This window comes from Zonotrichia albicollis, chromosome Z (assembly GCF_047830755.1).
Source record: "Zonotrichia albicollis isolate bZonAlb1 chromosome Z, bZonAlb1.hap1, whole genome shotgun sequence".
NCBI classification, from domain to species: domain Eukaryota; kingdom Metazoa; phylum Chordata; class Aves; order Passeriformes; family Passerellidae; genus Zonotrichia; species Zonotrichia albicollis.
Window position 1 is genome coordinate 28432975 of NC_133860.1, and position 14388 is coordinate 28447362.

Here is a 14388-nt window from a genome sequence, read left to right on the forward strand (position 1 = left end):
CCTTTGGCCAGCATTTTGCAGTCACTCCCATATGATGGCTATTGAATACTCTCTTTTGGGTGGGAAGGGTACATGACAGGCCTTTACTCCTTTCTATGTGCAAAAAAGAACAGATACCATCTACAATGACATATCATTTGTATGAGCCTCAGACTGACTTATTGGAATAAATTATACTTGGTGTAATTCATTGGTGGGGGTGGGGGGGAACAGTTACCAGTTACCATGACAACTGTTTGTAAATACCATTGGTCCTCAATGAACTCCTTTTGACCCACTGGTGTGAGGTTGTTGCTGAAGAGATGTACATAATTCTCTCAACACTGGTCCATTACTTCTGCTCAGGTCAGGCCTGCAGTGTAAACTCAAAGAGAATTAGCAGCCCTATCAATAACCAGCTGCAGAACTGCAGTCCAAATGATAGATCATAAAAATCCAAGGAAAGATGAATAAAATGTGAAGGAATATGCATGTGTATTCTATAGTTTGAGCAGCTGCTGTGGACTATCAACATCATCAGGAGATTTCAGTACATTAGCATAAATTCAAATGACAAATGTACAGTGCTATTCAGAGACTCATTAATTTGCAATGGGTGCAGTGCTCATGACACATTAGTGAAAAATTCAAATGTATTTGTAGCATTGTGAGTTTAGTTGCAGGACCTAAGCTGCTAAAATGAAAACGTGTGCAATTTTTTAGCAGTTTATTGAATTATGAAGTGTGATTACTGTATATGTGCATCTTTTTAAGCAGACGAAGTCCAGTGTGCTCCAGCACCAAATTGCATGGTTTGTATTGAAATCTCCCTGTCAGACAAATTCTGAGCCGGAGTTGAAATACCAGCTAGGTGCTGACTGCTGCAGCATGCAGGCTGAGATCTCCCCCTTCTGGGTGAATGGCATTGCCACGGAGAAAAAGAAATTTGGTTCTTTCAGGTCTTTGTTATTCTCCTGTCTTGTCTGCCACATTAGCCACTGGGTGTGCTTTATGATGTTTAGAAGAGCCATAATAGCAGAAATAAAATAATGATATATTAGTATGTGGGAGCATGATGGCTTCCTCTGTCATTCCTTATGCACTATAGCCTTTACAAGTAGAATAACTTAGACATGTAATATATGAAAAATCTTAGTTGGGAATAACACATCTTAAGCTATGGTTTTGTTATCTGTAAAAAATGGGGAAAGAAAATGTTTACATTTTTATATGAGGAACAACCCATCCATAGCACTTTTTTATAACATTGAGATCAAGCTTGCAATTACAGCATCTGACAACTGAAATCCATCCCAGTGGTGTTTATCCTCAGTGCCTTGACTCTGCTGTGGGTGTGCAGCTCTGACACACTGCTCTAGCTTTTCAACCTCAATGAATACTGTGAACTCTACTGCATATTTTTGCTTCCTCTTGGAAGTTCACAATGTTCATTTGGACCTCTGCTATATCTTTTTCTGTCCCTGAGTTTACGTGTTTTTCTGTCCACCTGGCTGCCACATCTAGTGTGGATTTCTTTTACCAGAAAAAAAATATCCTTTAAGTTATTGCTAGTACTTTTTCTGAGAAATAAAAGCCCTAGTTTTGAAGTGCCGGAGCCACAGTAGCTAACTGGTAAAAAAAAAGCTGATATTTTCAAAAACACTAGGGTTTAGCAGTACAACCTCTGAAAAATTTTGAAGCAATCTGAGTTTTGGAGACAGGGAAATTAGCTGTCAGTTGCATGTCCAGACTCATCAGATGCTCTTGAACGTTTGAATGTCTCTGTAAAATGAAATATTTTATATATACACTCCAGTCATTAGGTAGTACAATAATAAGAGCCTTAATAAGGTTTGAAACATCTCTCAGCGTATTTCACACCTCCAAATAAAAGGAATGCCATTTCTCAGTCTTACTTCTCATCTGTGCCATGCCATCTCCCATGTAAGCTACGGTATGTGACAGATCAAAATAAACAAGCCCAAAATCAAAAAGGTGACAGAAAATAAGAGGATGTCATGTCTTCCCATCCCTGTGAGGAGGATCACATTCCTCTGAATTCCCAGCTTCTTGGTGTTTTGATAATCATAATACTTGCCAGGTGACCTAAGCTGCCAGTGAACTACACGAGCATGTGAAGTGCTTTGCACTATCTGCATAAGGAAGAAAAGAATCAGCACATCACCAAATTAAGACTACAAATCGTTATAAACTGGCTTAAAGCTATGGTTTCTGAATCTCACATAAGGATTAGGATGCTTGTCTGGCCTCAGCTTCCACCCCCTCCAAAGCTTTCCAGGTAGATATCCAGGGTGAGATCATAAAAACTGCATGAACTTCCCAACAGGGTCAGTTGAACTTCATGCCCTAACATCACACCCTAACATCTTCACTAACCCTGCCCAAACCTGACCTGAATGTCCACACCACAGGACTTGGATCTGAGCTATTGGAAGCACAAGAAATTATTTTGAGAATGAAAGGGCAGAGAAAATGGCATGGTGTGATGCCAGCAAAGGATGCATCTGGGTGTGGAGATGCCAGGATCCATTTGGAGCCATAGGTTTCAGCCATGGGAAATGCTGAAAATCTGGAACAACACCCAAGACTGGACAGTTGTTTTAGACACAGAAGGGCAAACATTTAGCTACAGAGCCTGCCCTGGGGGATTTATAAGAAAGGGACAAGAACAAGGAGACCCATGTCTTCATGGCCCCTTAGGTTGGGAGAGTGCAGCAGCCACCCCACAACTTTCCTTTTCCCTTTGCAATTGAAATTCCCATTTTAAATAAGTGAGCAGAGCCTTAACACACACCTACAAACATACCCACGTACAGAGTCACTGTCTTAACTGTAGCTGAAGGGATGGCTAAAGGTCCTTATCCAGCAAAGAAATACTTCAGTGGCCCTCAGATGCCTCTGTCTCTCAGTCATTTCTTTTCCTCCCCTCTGCCCAGGATAAGACTAGAGCCAAATATGTGGTGACATGGATGATTGCCTAATCTGATTGTTGGTGGCAGCAGGACCCTAGAGTTTAAATGACAGCTAGGGGATCAGAGGAGCCTGGAAATTAATTAATCACCCTTCTCCTCCCACCACCCACAACATAAGTGCTGAGGGTTGAGTCCATTAGCTAAATGCCACCATGAATTCTGTGGAGAGATAAAATTTTATTTTGTGAGTAACTCTCAAAAAGCCCAGTTAAAGGAAACAGGGCACAGATGGTAATTCTTATAAGAAATATCTTTCCTTCATTAGTAGGCAGCACTGGACAATAGGCCTTGGTTTGAAATATAGCACCTGCTCTTTGAAACCAATTGCACAGGTTTCCAAGTGCACTTGATATTCAGGCATGAACAGAGAAAGCATTTTGTATCTAATCAAGAGCACAGTCAAAAAAAAAAGCTTCATTGCAAGAAATTGATTTCCATACTGCAAAAGGGTTTGCTTTTCTTTCAGAAAAGCCCCGATCTTCTTTTCACTTTGGGTCGTTGTATTTCTCTTATATCACATCACTCAAGAGGCTAGCTGCTCTGGACTCTGCATTTCCAGGAGTGACACTGATTTCCGGAACCTATTCCAAAAAGAGGTGCCACCCAGATGATCAGGTGACAGTCTGGGTAGAAACAGCACACCAACAGGGAAGTCCCATCTTAAAATCCTACAAAATTATTATTAATAACAGAAAAATCCTAGCAGAGGGAGCTTAATAAGACTAATGGAAATTTAGATTATGTCTGCATGCTGGCAGAATCAGTGAACTCCTTCCTCAAAAAAGTCTGATCATTGGAAAAAACTCAGGTCTGAGTTTTCAAACCAGTGAAAATCCAGTCAGTCTGTCAGCTTCAAAAGTAAAACTTGGTCCAAAGTTGTTAGGAAAAGGAAGGTGATAATATTCTTAAGCTTATGACACTCTTTGTGTTAACATCTTTTTTTTTTTTTTTTTTTGCACAGAACATGTTTGTACTTCAATTGACAAAGTATTTACAATGAGAAGATATATACTCACCCTTAAGCCAATTAATTCTGGGTTACAAAGCTTGTATTTCAGAACAGGCATGAATAATTCAGTGTTAGGTTGTTTAAGTGTGTTTTGTAAAATAGAGCTGCAGCTTTTGTTTTTCTTGAAAGCTTCTGAGAAAAAAAAAAAAAAAGGTTATTTTTGATTTTTTTTTTGTCTTTTCACCCCTGGGGAGATCAGTGGCTTTTTCATGTTCCACGTTGACCTGCATTTCTTGTTTTTCTCTTACTAAGTTGAAGAAAATGCACTTTAAAATGGAAGCATTAAGGATTAAGAAATATGGCACTATACCTGTGTGTCATAGCATATTGAACAGGTTGTAGTGCTTCACTGCTTTAATCATGATTACAATTGCTGGATTGTGAGCTTTTATGATGCTGATGAGCAGAAGTGAATCCACATGTGCACTTTTGGTTTTTTGAGTGCAAGTCTAACCCGACAAATGAGTTTACGTAGCTGAAGGGAAGGTGTATGAGTGGTGTCTCCCCATTGCCTCTTCAGGTGCATCACATTATCTTCACGCTGGCCCATGTTTAACCTAAAAAAAAAGCCTGGGTAATGGCTGGATGACTGCCAAATTTTACCTAAAACTTTCTTTAGCACCCAGATTGAAGAAACAGCAAAAAAGAGGCTTTTTTGCTCTAGTCCTTGCAAACTAGTGGCATAGTTGAACTTGTGTACAAACCATTTACAGACCCTGTTCATGTCTGAGTCGGCAGGGCTGTATCAGGGGAGAAACTTCATTATGACCCCATCACAGTTTTTGGAACTTTCATATTTGAAGTCAGTCATTGAGGAGTATTTTAAATCAAGAAACAACAGAAAACCAGGAATATTACAGCTGACAGGGGGTTAACTGTCTCAAGTGAAGTAAGCTCAGATAATCAACATTCATAATGCCTGTTGATAGAATTGAGGGACTTGAGGGTCCTGCTAAAAATGTTCTCACACAAGAGGGCAGGCGTGGTCAATCAAGTCTTGATAAGTACTGTGTGGTGAAAAGCAAACGACCTCAAATGGGTAACATGGGAAACTGCTTTGTTCTATTTTTTCAATATGTGCCTGAAATCTCTTCAAGGGGTTAAATCTTATGGTACTTCTGTGGTAGCTGAGTTGAGTCTTCTCAGTCTAGGCCAATAATCACTGGATAGCTAGTTGGATGTAATCTCTGTATCTGTCCAGACCTCTGCAGTCAGAGAGGGAGCAATGTATGGTATGGCTTTGTCTTGGTTTGAAAGACAGGTGTCTGCTAAGGAAGGCAGAAGCCTCCCTTCAAATGGAAAATGGAAACCCTCCCTCCTCCTAAAATTATTATAATTTTAAGGGGCTCCCAGGCAAAGATATGGGAGTAGGAATAGCAGATCATTTTTAGAGAAAAAATAAAATAAAAATGCAGTAATACAAAACAACATTGTCTGAGTCAGAATATGACCTGACATCCCGTTGGTCAAGGCATTAGTAGCAGCCCAATTAAATGGTGGCTGCAGTCCTCCTGAAGTGACAGCTGTGGTTCTGTTGAAGCAGTGATCCTGTAGAAGGTTTTAGTTTTCCTCTGAAGGTCCAGTGGTACTATAGACAGGCCTGGTCTTCCTCTGGGAATCCAGTGGAGAAGAAAGCTGCTCCTTTTGGAATTCAGTAGAAAAGGCTTCCTGTGGTATTCCAATCTCAGATTATATCCAGGTAGGAATGCTTGGCTCCTCCCCCTGGGCAGAGCATCTCCCAAGAGGATGATGTAATTTTATCAATCAAGCACCCAATGGCCCATGAACAGAAGATATCTCCCCTGAGGGAGGATGGATTGTGGAAGAGATAAAGAAAACTGCCCCACCTGATTTTAACCTGTGGCCCAATTAACAGGAGATAACTGCCCCACCTCTAACAGATGGCAATAGAATACACACCCCCAGCCACATCTTGCATTTCCAACCTTAAGATAAGCTTAAATGCTGGATTTTCACACTTTTTTTTGTCTAAACTCCTTCATGCAAGTAAGCTATAGCACATCTGAGAAGGAAGGGAGAGTATGTGCACATATTCTTTACCATGACTCACACCATGTCAAGCTCACCTAAACCTTTTCCTGGGGACTTCCAGATAGAGGTATAGAACCTTTAAGGTGGGAAACAACCTCTAAGGTCACCAAGTTCAACCATTAACCCACCACTGCCAGGTCCATCACTAAATCATGTCCCTAAGTGTCACAAGGAATAACATATGCTTGCATGAGAGCACAGCCCAGGAAGATTACATATAAATATGGAGCAGTGTTTTCAAAATAGTGATTCATATTTATATAAATGGAAAAGAGAATAGACTGTAGGAATGACAGTATAAGGATAAAATATTTCTAAAATCATAGGATATTCAGGGGAGTTGGAAAGAAAAGTTGGGCCTGGTAGGTCCTGGGAAAATGTTAGGTTTTACTGGATCATGCAAAACTACACCTGTATAATAATTTAATGACTATGACAAATAATATGATTGTTATATGATAAATGATATGATTGTTAAATGTGATGATCGTTTGGTAATTGGATATAATTATTGTTTAATTGTAACAAGAATCATAAGAAATGATGTTTGGGGGGTTTGATGGAAATTACAAAATCCATGCTTGGATGAAATCAATGTACACAATAGAACAATATAAGTCTAATAATTATTATGCAGTTATATTACAATAAGGGTATAAAAACATGTTTGTCCCAAAACCATGTCAGAGTCAGATTTGGGCCTGTACCCCTGACACCCAGAGCACTTCAATAAAAGCACCTGCATATAATCATCCTGTGATTATGTGATTCTGAACGCTAACAGGGACAAGTTCCACATCAGTTTTCTGCCATGGGAAAAAGACAGATGAGAAGATCAATATTGAATATTTAAAGTAAGTTATATAGCTTATACAGGCTGTCTGCAAAGTTATTGTGATTAAAGATTATGATTCAAAGGGAAAAAAAGGATGTATGCCCCAAACCAACATTTCTCTTTAAAAAAAAGTACAAAGACCATCTGAATTGTTGCCCCAATAGTACTTGCAAGATTTACTTATTGCTTTCCCTACAGCAATACCTCTTGAGCAAGCTCTTGGTTGCTGTAGTGTATGGCAGTGAAGATCAGATTTTTCTCATTAGTCTGCTGTATTTCTGCTCATTTGTGCAGCCGTGAGAACTTCTGAGTGAAACGTCCAGACCTTGTGCATGTTAGGATTGCTGGCTTAAGGAGGGATACACCAAGTGCTACAACAGTGTGGGAAGGAGACAAATTGAAAATCACACAGTGAGAAACAGAGAAGAAGGCATTTTTACAGCACTATGTTTATAACTTGTACTTTCTCAGATACTAAAAATCCCCTGTTTTGCCTGTAAGACATTATGGTTTGCCATGCATGTCATGTGCAGTTATTCATGTAATAGCTTCCTCAAGCAAATGTGTGCTGAAATTCAGGTTTAGAGTTGCCTGTAAATTCCAGCAAAATGGAAGATTTAATAAAAGGTTCTGTAAATAATAAAACCTCAATAGTGAATTTGCACCCTGCCTCTTTTTTTACTGCTTTTATTTCTGTAGGACACTATTTTATAGTCTAAAGGTGCATTAAAGGCTTGTAATTGAAGAGTCAGCTATCTTAAAAAGGAGGATGTATCTATGTGTCTCTGTGTCCTGAGCACACTTGTCGAATCTGGAAAGCTGACGTACAAAGCAGGCAATTGCAGCAGGGGAAGTTCAAAATATTATGGGGTGCATGTTTTGGGGGATAAATAACATTTACAGGACTATCTTCTTTTCCCACCAAGGAATGGTGTTGGTTTTTGTTGACAGGCCAGGGGTAGCTTTGGAAGGGTTGTGTGCCCATGGCACCCCAGATACCCCATTAGCCCCTAAGGAGGTCACAGATCATCTGCATCCATCATCAGGCACATGCCACCAGTTTAAACAGATATACTTTCTTTCTCACACTTTTAGAATTATTTTTAATTTTAGAATACATCCAAGACTTAATGACTACAAAATGCATTTAGAAAACTTAATTTGCAGCTGACACATTTTACAAAAAGGAATAAATACACTATGTATTATGTATATCTAAAATACACTATTTATTATGTATATCTAAAAACATTGAACAGGGCTTCTGTAAAAGCTATTTTCTTTTTTTGACAGTTTGTTTTCATCTGTCTTACAGTAGCCCTCTCACCACGGTTTTGATAACTTTACCATTGTCTTTGTTTTCATTATGCCTTTTCAGTATATTAGTTATTTTCTGTTATTCTTTACCTGGGTTTTTGCTGTTAAGAAGCTCTTCCGTGATTTGCAATTTGACAGCATTGTCAGAAAATTGCATATTTGGTTTTTTATTGTCTTGTTTAGACAATTTGTAATACTGTAATTTCTAGCCTGTAAGACTTACACAGTGCAAGAAGCCATGTGAGAAAGAAGGCTATATTTACAATACTTCTGATAATAAACCTGGTACAGAACTCACATTAGAGTCAATCTAAACATGAAAGTACTTAATAACTGAACCACAAAACCATAATCAGGCAGAAATTATGATTTTTTCTTTTAATATTTAACCATTTACAGTACTTATTCTATCAGCTGAAGTACTGGAAATTGTGGTGGAAATAGTGTAATTTCTTAATGATTTTGAGGCAAAAAATTTCATAAAAGTACATGTCAGGAAGGAACAGTAGTTCCATTTTAACCCAATTAGTCATGTTTCTTGGTTTCTAGTTAATAAATAGTGATAAATCTGACAGAGGAAGATGCCAAGAGCAACTAGACTACCATCTCTTGTAGTCTTGATCTAGATACAGTTTTTGTAAAGACACAGAAGCATGAGCCCCCAAGAAGTAAATCAGAGGGATAGTTTGGGTTTGAACTGTAAACACATCTGCTGTTTCACAGATCCTTCCCATATACATGGACTGACATTCCTCATTCCTGCAGTTGCAGAAAGTCCTAATGCCTTCACAGACGGATTAATCATCACAAATCATGTTTGCTTTTTGACCTGAAGAAAGAGATTCAGATTGGTGTCACCAGAATAATGGCGGCAAAGTTCCCAGTAGATGTTTTTTTCAGAACAGGGCCCAGTCTTTCTGATCAAAGAGATGATGTACTTTCTTCCATGAGATGAAGGATCATGAATGCTGCTTCACTTATCCAGAGTGGAGGATAGTTAATTCAAATAGTCTGGGGCTCCTTAACAGGGGCTGCATGACCTCTGCACGGTAGCCAGGTAACCAGGACGGAGATGTCCAGATGTTGATTGAGGTCAAAATCTGAGAATTTCTGCTATTTCCTGCTGGAGAGAACTGGACAGTTTTACCTTCAATCCCAGATGAAAGATACAACTAAATCAGTCCCAAATGAATGAGGTCAGAAAGGGCAACTTTTAGTTTTTAAATGAACTCTAGTGTCGTGGATAATTTCTATCTGCTTTCTCATCCCATTCTTTTTATTTCTCATCCTCAAGTCTGCACAAAGACTGTAAAACTGTATTTCATGCTCTGACACCAGCTACTTGCTCAAGGTAGTACTTGATAAACAAATGCAGAAGGTGATGAAGATAAAGATTAAATAAAGTTTGTATTTTAACTTCTTAAGGAGGCAATGCCTAAGATCCAAGGTTTTCTCAAAAAGTTCTCTACTCAGTAGTTCACAAAGCCTAGTTAAGTCATTTGGGCATCTTAAATTGCATGTAGACTGCTTATTAGTCTCTTTTTAAAAAAATTTCATTAATTTAAACTGAGATGCTTTTCTTCAGAAAGAGGAACAGACAGCAGAGAGATACAAAGCTTCCTGAGTCTCTGTTATATAGTGGAGAGCATAAGTGTTTGGAGCTGCTAAATTGTGTAAAGAGACCTGATTATATAAATACATTAAACATCTCTTGAAATGTTCTGAAATTATATTATAATGGCCACACAGCTAAAGGAAAAAAGGATCATCTTGTTTAAGTACCCATGGTCTATTCTATTTGCAGAAAAACATGTTTCTCAAAAAGAAAGAATGGAAAAAGATCATTATATAGACTAAGTCCAGGTAACAATGCTGGACTTTCAGTTACCTTGTGATAAAACCCAGGGACATTTAACACTTTTCCTCTAACCTTACCCCAACTTTCACACAGTTGTCTGTCTCCTGTGAGGCAGACATATCTAAGCTGTCAATTAATAGGTAATGTAAGTTTACTTAGATGTCATGTAATGCTACTATCCATGTGGAAATACATCAAATGTCCAAGTTTGCTCTCAAGGCTATGGTACTCAGTAAAAATCTTCTCCCATGGGAAGCTCAGGCTTGACAAATGCCTGAGGATTAGACATAGTCAGCAAACACTTTGTGATGCAAAATGACAATTTTTGGCTTTTTCAAGCAGTACTACATTTTTATTTTCTCTAAATAAAGAACCAAATTTGCAAACAGTTTAGGTTTTATAAATTTGTTATTGAATAAAGAGGTCTTGCTAAAACCCAGGAACTGAAGAAATGCATTGCTGAAACACTCACTTAAAATTTTTAAGAAATTCAAGAATGTTTAAAAGCCAATTGGTTTTTTTCAATTATTTTTCATACTTTATACTATATTGCTATAGCACTAGGTAATTTATAGCTTAGACTGTCCTCTCCAAAGTCATCCTGACTCACAAGTTGAAATTTCATTGTAATAGGTGAGAACTTTATGTTATTTAACCTGGAGTAAGGCATCCTTAAATTACAATTTTATATTTTAAATAGGGCCAAAAATCCATTAAAATGCTTACGTTTCCTAAAACCCAGCATGTAAAACATGTGGGAAAAATTGCCTCCAGGTATTGAAAGTTGTTGTCTTTATCACACTGTGCATCTAAATTCCCAAGGATGATTTAACAAGGTTTGCACATTAAAAACTTTGTTCATTGTTACAATAGAGGAAATCATAAGAAATATTAATACCCTCTGTGTGGTGCCATGGAATTCAAATGTCTTTCAAATGTCTTCACTCCAGGAACACTTTGCTATGCAGACCTGTACTTGGCAAAGCTTTCCTCAGTGTAAAGAATTTATTAGTTATGGCTGATGATGTTGGTGTGCTACACCCTAAATACCTGGAATATGCCTATGTTAAGACCAACTAGGTACTTCAGAAGGCTTTGAAGAAATGCTCATTGTTCAGGCTGATATAATGGATTCCATGTCAGAAACACATGAGACTACCAAAGGTATGATGACATTCAGTCTTGACATATTTTTCCATCGCAGTAGTGATATCTGACACAAAGCAGAGTAATGTGCTTAGACTGTGCTGTCTCAGAGTTTACCTCAAAGCTAAAGGGACACTGACCTGGTTGCATGTGCACCTCTTTGTTAAGGGGGAGAACTTGAATCAGGGAAGCAATACAAAAGACTCTCAAATGGCTGTTTAACTTTACACCACACTCAAGAAATGCATAGGTGCTACCACATTCATCTGCTCCTGCAGACCCAAACAACAGGTCAAGAGGAATCACCCTGCCACCATAAATCCAGTCCATGTTTCATTCATGGAAAGGAAAAATATAACTTTCCCAAGGACTTAATGCACAATTACAGTAAGAATGCAAGAGAGAGAATAAATACAGCCTTGATAAAAGACAGAGAAAATGCTGGAAATATAGGCTTGAACTAAATAAATGGGCAAAATGAAATGTCAGAGAAAGATTTCAAGCTAAATAGTATTGAGAAGTGAAATGTTCAAAATACATCTTAGAAATTAGAGGTATGTTTTCAACAAATGTGGGAAATGCAAGTGCGGAGAGGTCCCAAGGCCTCAAACATACAAGCTCAGAGATAGAGACGGATACAGTATTTGACCTAAGACCTTAGAGAAGGCTTTAGAATAGAATGAAAACAGACATGAAATAAGAATAAAGATTTGTAGTTTAAGGCAAAATATGTTTTAAGCAAGTAGAAATATGCCTCATGTAAGCAAATAACTAAGTTAAGCAAGACAGTAAAAGCAATTAAAATCTAACAATAGAATTAGTTATAGAATTGGTAAAAAAGAGAAGATACAGCAATAAGTTTCTGTAGAGTTACATGATTGGATAAAAATAGAGGCATTGCAGCAGAATAATGCAAAATGCAGCAATTAGAAATTGGTCTCTGAAGATGCTAGTGAGCTTTGAGGAAGTAGCTGATTATGTAAGAAATTTATAAAAGACATTGTAAGTAAAGTTATAACAGCTTCTGATGCATGGTTTGCTGATGTGATAGCTTTGGATATAACAACGTTACAGTCTCGCCCTTCCACGAGACTGATTTTGCAATAAACCATCTCTTAATTGTCCCATCAGTCAACCCCATCTTTATGTGTCCCGAAAAATTGATGCCCCTCACTGTGTGAAGAAGAAAATTTTTGTCTCAGTTTGGGACCATCCCAGAGGATGATTAAAAGGCTGCTGAAAGATTCGTTCCAGATTCCACAGAATATGGACACTGAAACGAGGATGAGTCAAGCTCCAGTCAGCTGCTGAGAGGAAGCAGACTACTGTGCTGGTTAAATCGAGCTGGTCTGAGCCTCACTTGGATCAACTGTAAAGAGACATCAAGTGAGCTCTGGGGAATGGGACAAGAGATGTCCAAAGAACAGAAAGACATTTATACCTGTTTAAAAACCCTGATAAGACCCAATTCCCATGTCATACCTAAGCATGAATGTAGCGATGTATTTGCATGGTTTAGGCCACAGTGTGCACCAGTCAGGCTGTTTCCAGTTACTCTTATCAGCACCCTCTGGAATTCATCAAGGTTACTAAGACATAAATTGTGCTAAATAAAGAAAGAAAAGGCTGAGAAACAGAATGCCAGGACTGCAAGAACTAGATAACAGAAGGTGGCAAATCTCCTGGACTGTAACCAATCACATACTCAGAAGAGTGAGTGCAGAATGTGTGGACCACATAGAGGCATCAATCAAGAAATGTGTGACCAGCATGTGCAGTAGTTTTAGATTGTATAAGTGCATAATGTAAACAATAAACTGCTTCTGCTTAATCATGTCACTATTAAGTTTGATATTTCTGGGAAGCCTTTGTTGGGAAAGTCAAAAGTGAAAGCACACCGTGTGACGACACAGGTAGTGTCAAGAACCCGGAAACTTCCTAAGGGTGAATCAAACTGCAGACTTTGTCAGGTATCATCCATGAAATCATCCATCATTTCCCAGGCAACCCCAAGTTACTGCCCCCAGGGGCACAGAGAGAAGTGGCAACTTTCAAATTAGTACTCTTTACAAGTGAGCTTCATGTTTCAGTTCCCACAGGAGTTACTGGAACATCACAGAAAAGACAGGAGTTTTTAATCATAGGAAAAGATAGAAGCTGCTTTCTAAGACTTGTTTATTCAACCATTGTTTTAGAAAAGTGTAATGAAGACTAACATTACAGTTTTAACTTGAGCATATCAACCACCATCTGTAATTCCAACAGCAGCAGCTATTGCTTTACCAACTAACCTGGCTGGGTGAGTTTGGTTAACAGAATGCCAGCAGTCACCATCTGAAAGCTCTGACATGGAGACTGATATCGTTTGGATACAGACTTTCCTGATTGACCACAGATGACCTGCTACCTGACTCATAATAACCAGACAATTAGAAATACAGGCTTGCTGGACACTGGCACAGACATCACAATCATATTTCATGTGTTTTAGCCACGAGATTGGAAGTTAATAACACCTTTGGACTCTCTCACAGACATCAGGGGAGCCACAATATACTTACAAAGTGAACATACGATTACTGTTACAGGACCTGAAACAGCATCCACAAATCCTCTCATCATGCAAAACCCCATCATAGAATGGGGAAGAGACCTGCTATCCCAGTGGGAGGCCAAAATAGAAGTGGGTTTTTGATGACAGCACTTCCCACTTTGAAGCTCTCATGGAAAACCAATGATGCCTTCTGGGTGGACCTGTGGCCCCTAGAAGAAAAGAAACTGTGTGCTTTTAAAAAATTACTAGATAAACAATTGCAAAAGGGCCACATCAAACCAACAAACGGCCCCTGGAATTCACCAGTATCTGTCATACACAAGAAAAACTCAGACTCTTGGGAGATTGCTTCATGATCCTAGAAGAATTAATGAAATCATACAAGACATGGGACCTCTACAACCTGGACTTCCTTCTCTTTCAATAACCCCAGGAGATTGGGCTCTTGTTATCGTCAATCTGAAAGATAGCTTTTTCAATACTCCGCTTCACCCAGAAGATGCCCCTTGCTTTGTCTTTCCAATTCCAAGCATCAAAAGACAAGAGCCTTTGCAAAGATATCACTGGGTAGTTCTCCTTACAGGAATGAAGAATTCACTTACTATTTGTTGATGGTTTGTAGCACAAGCCTTATCTCCAGCTTGA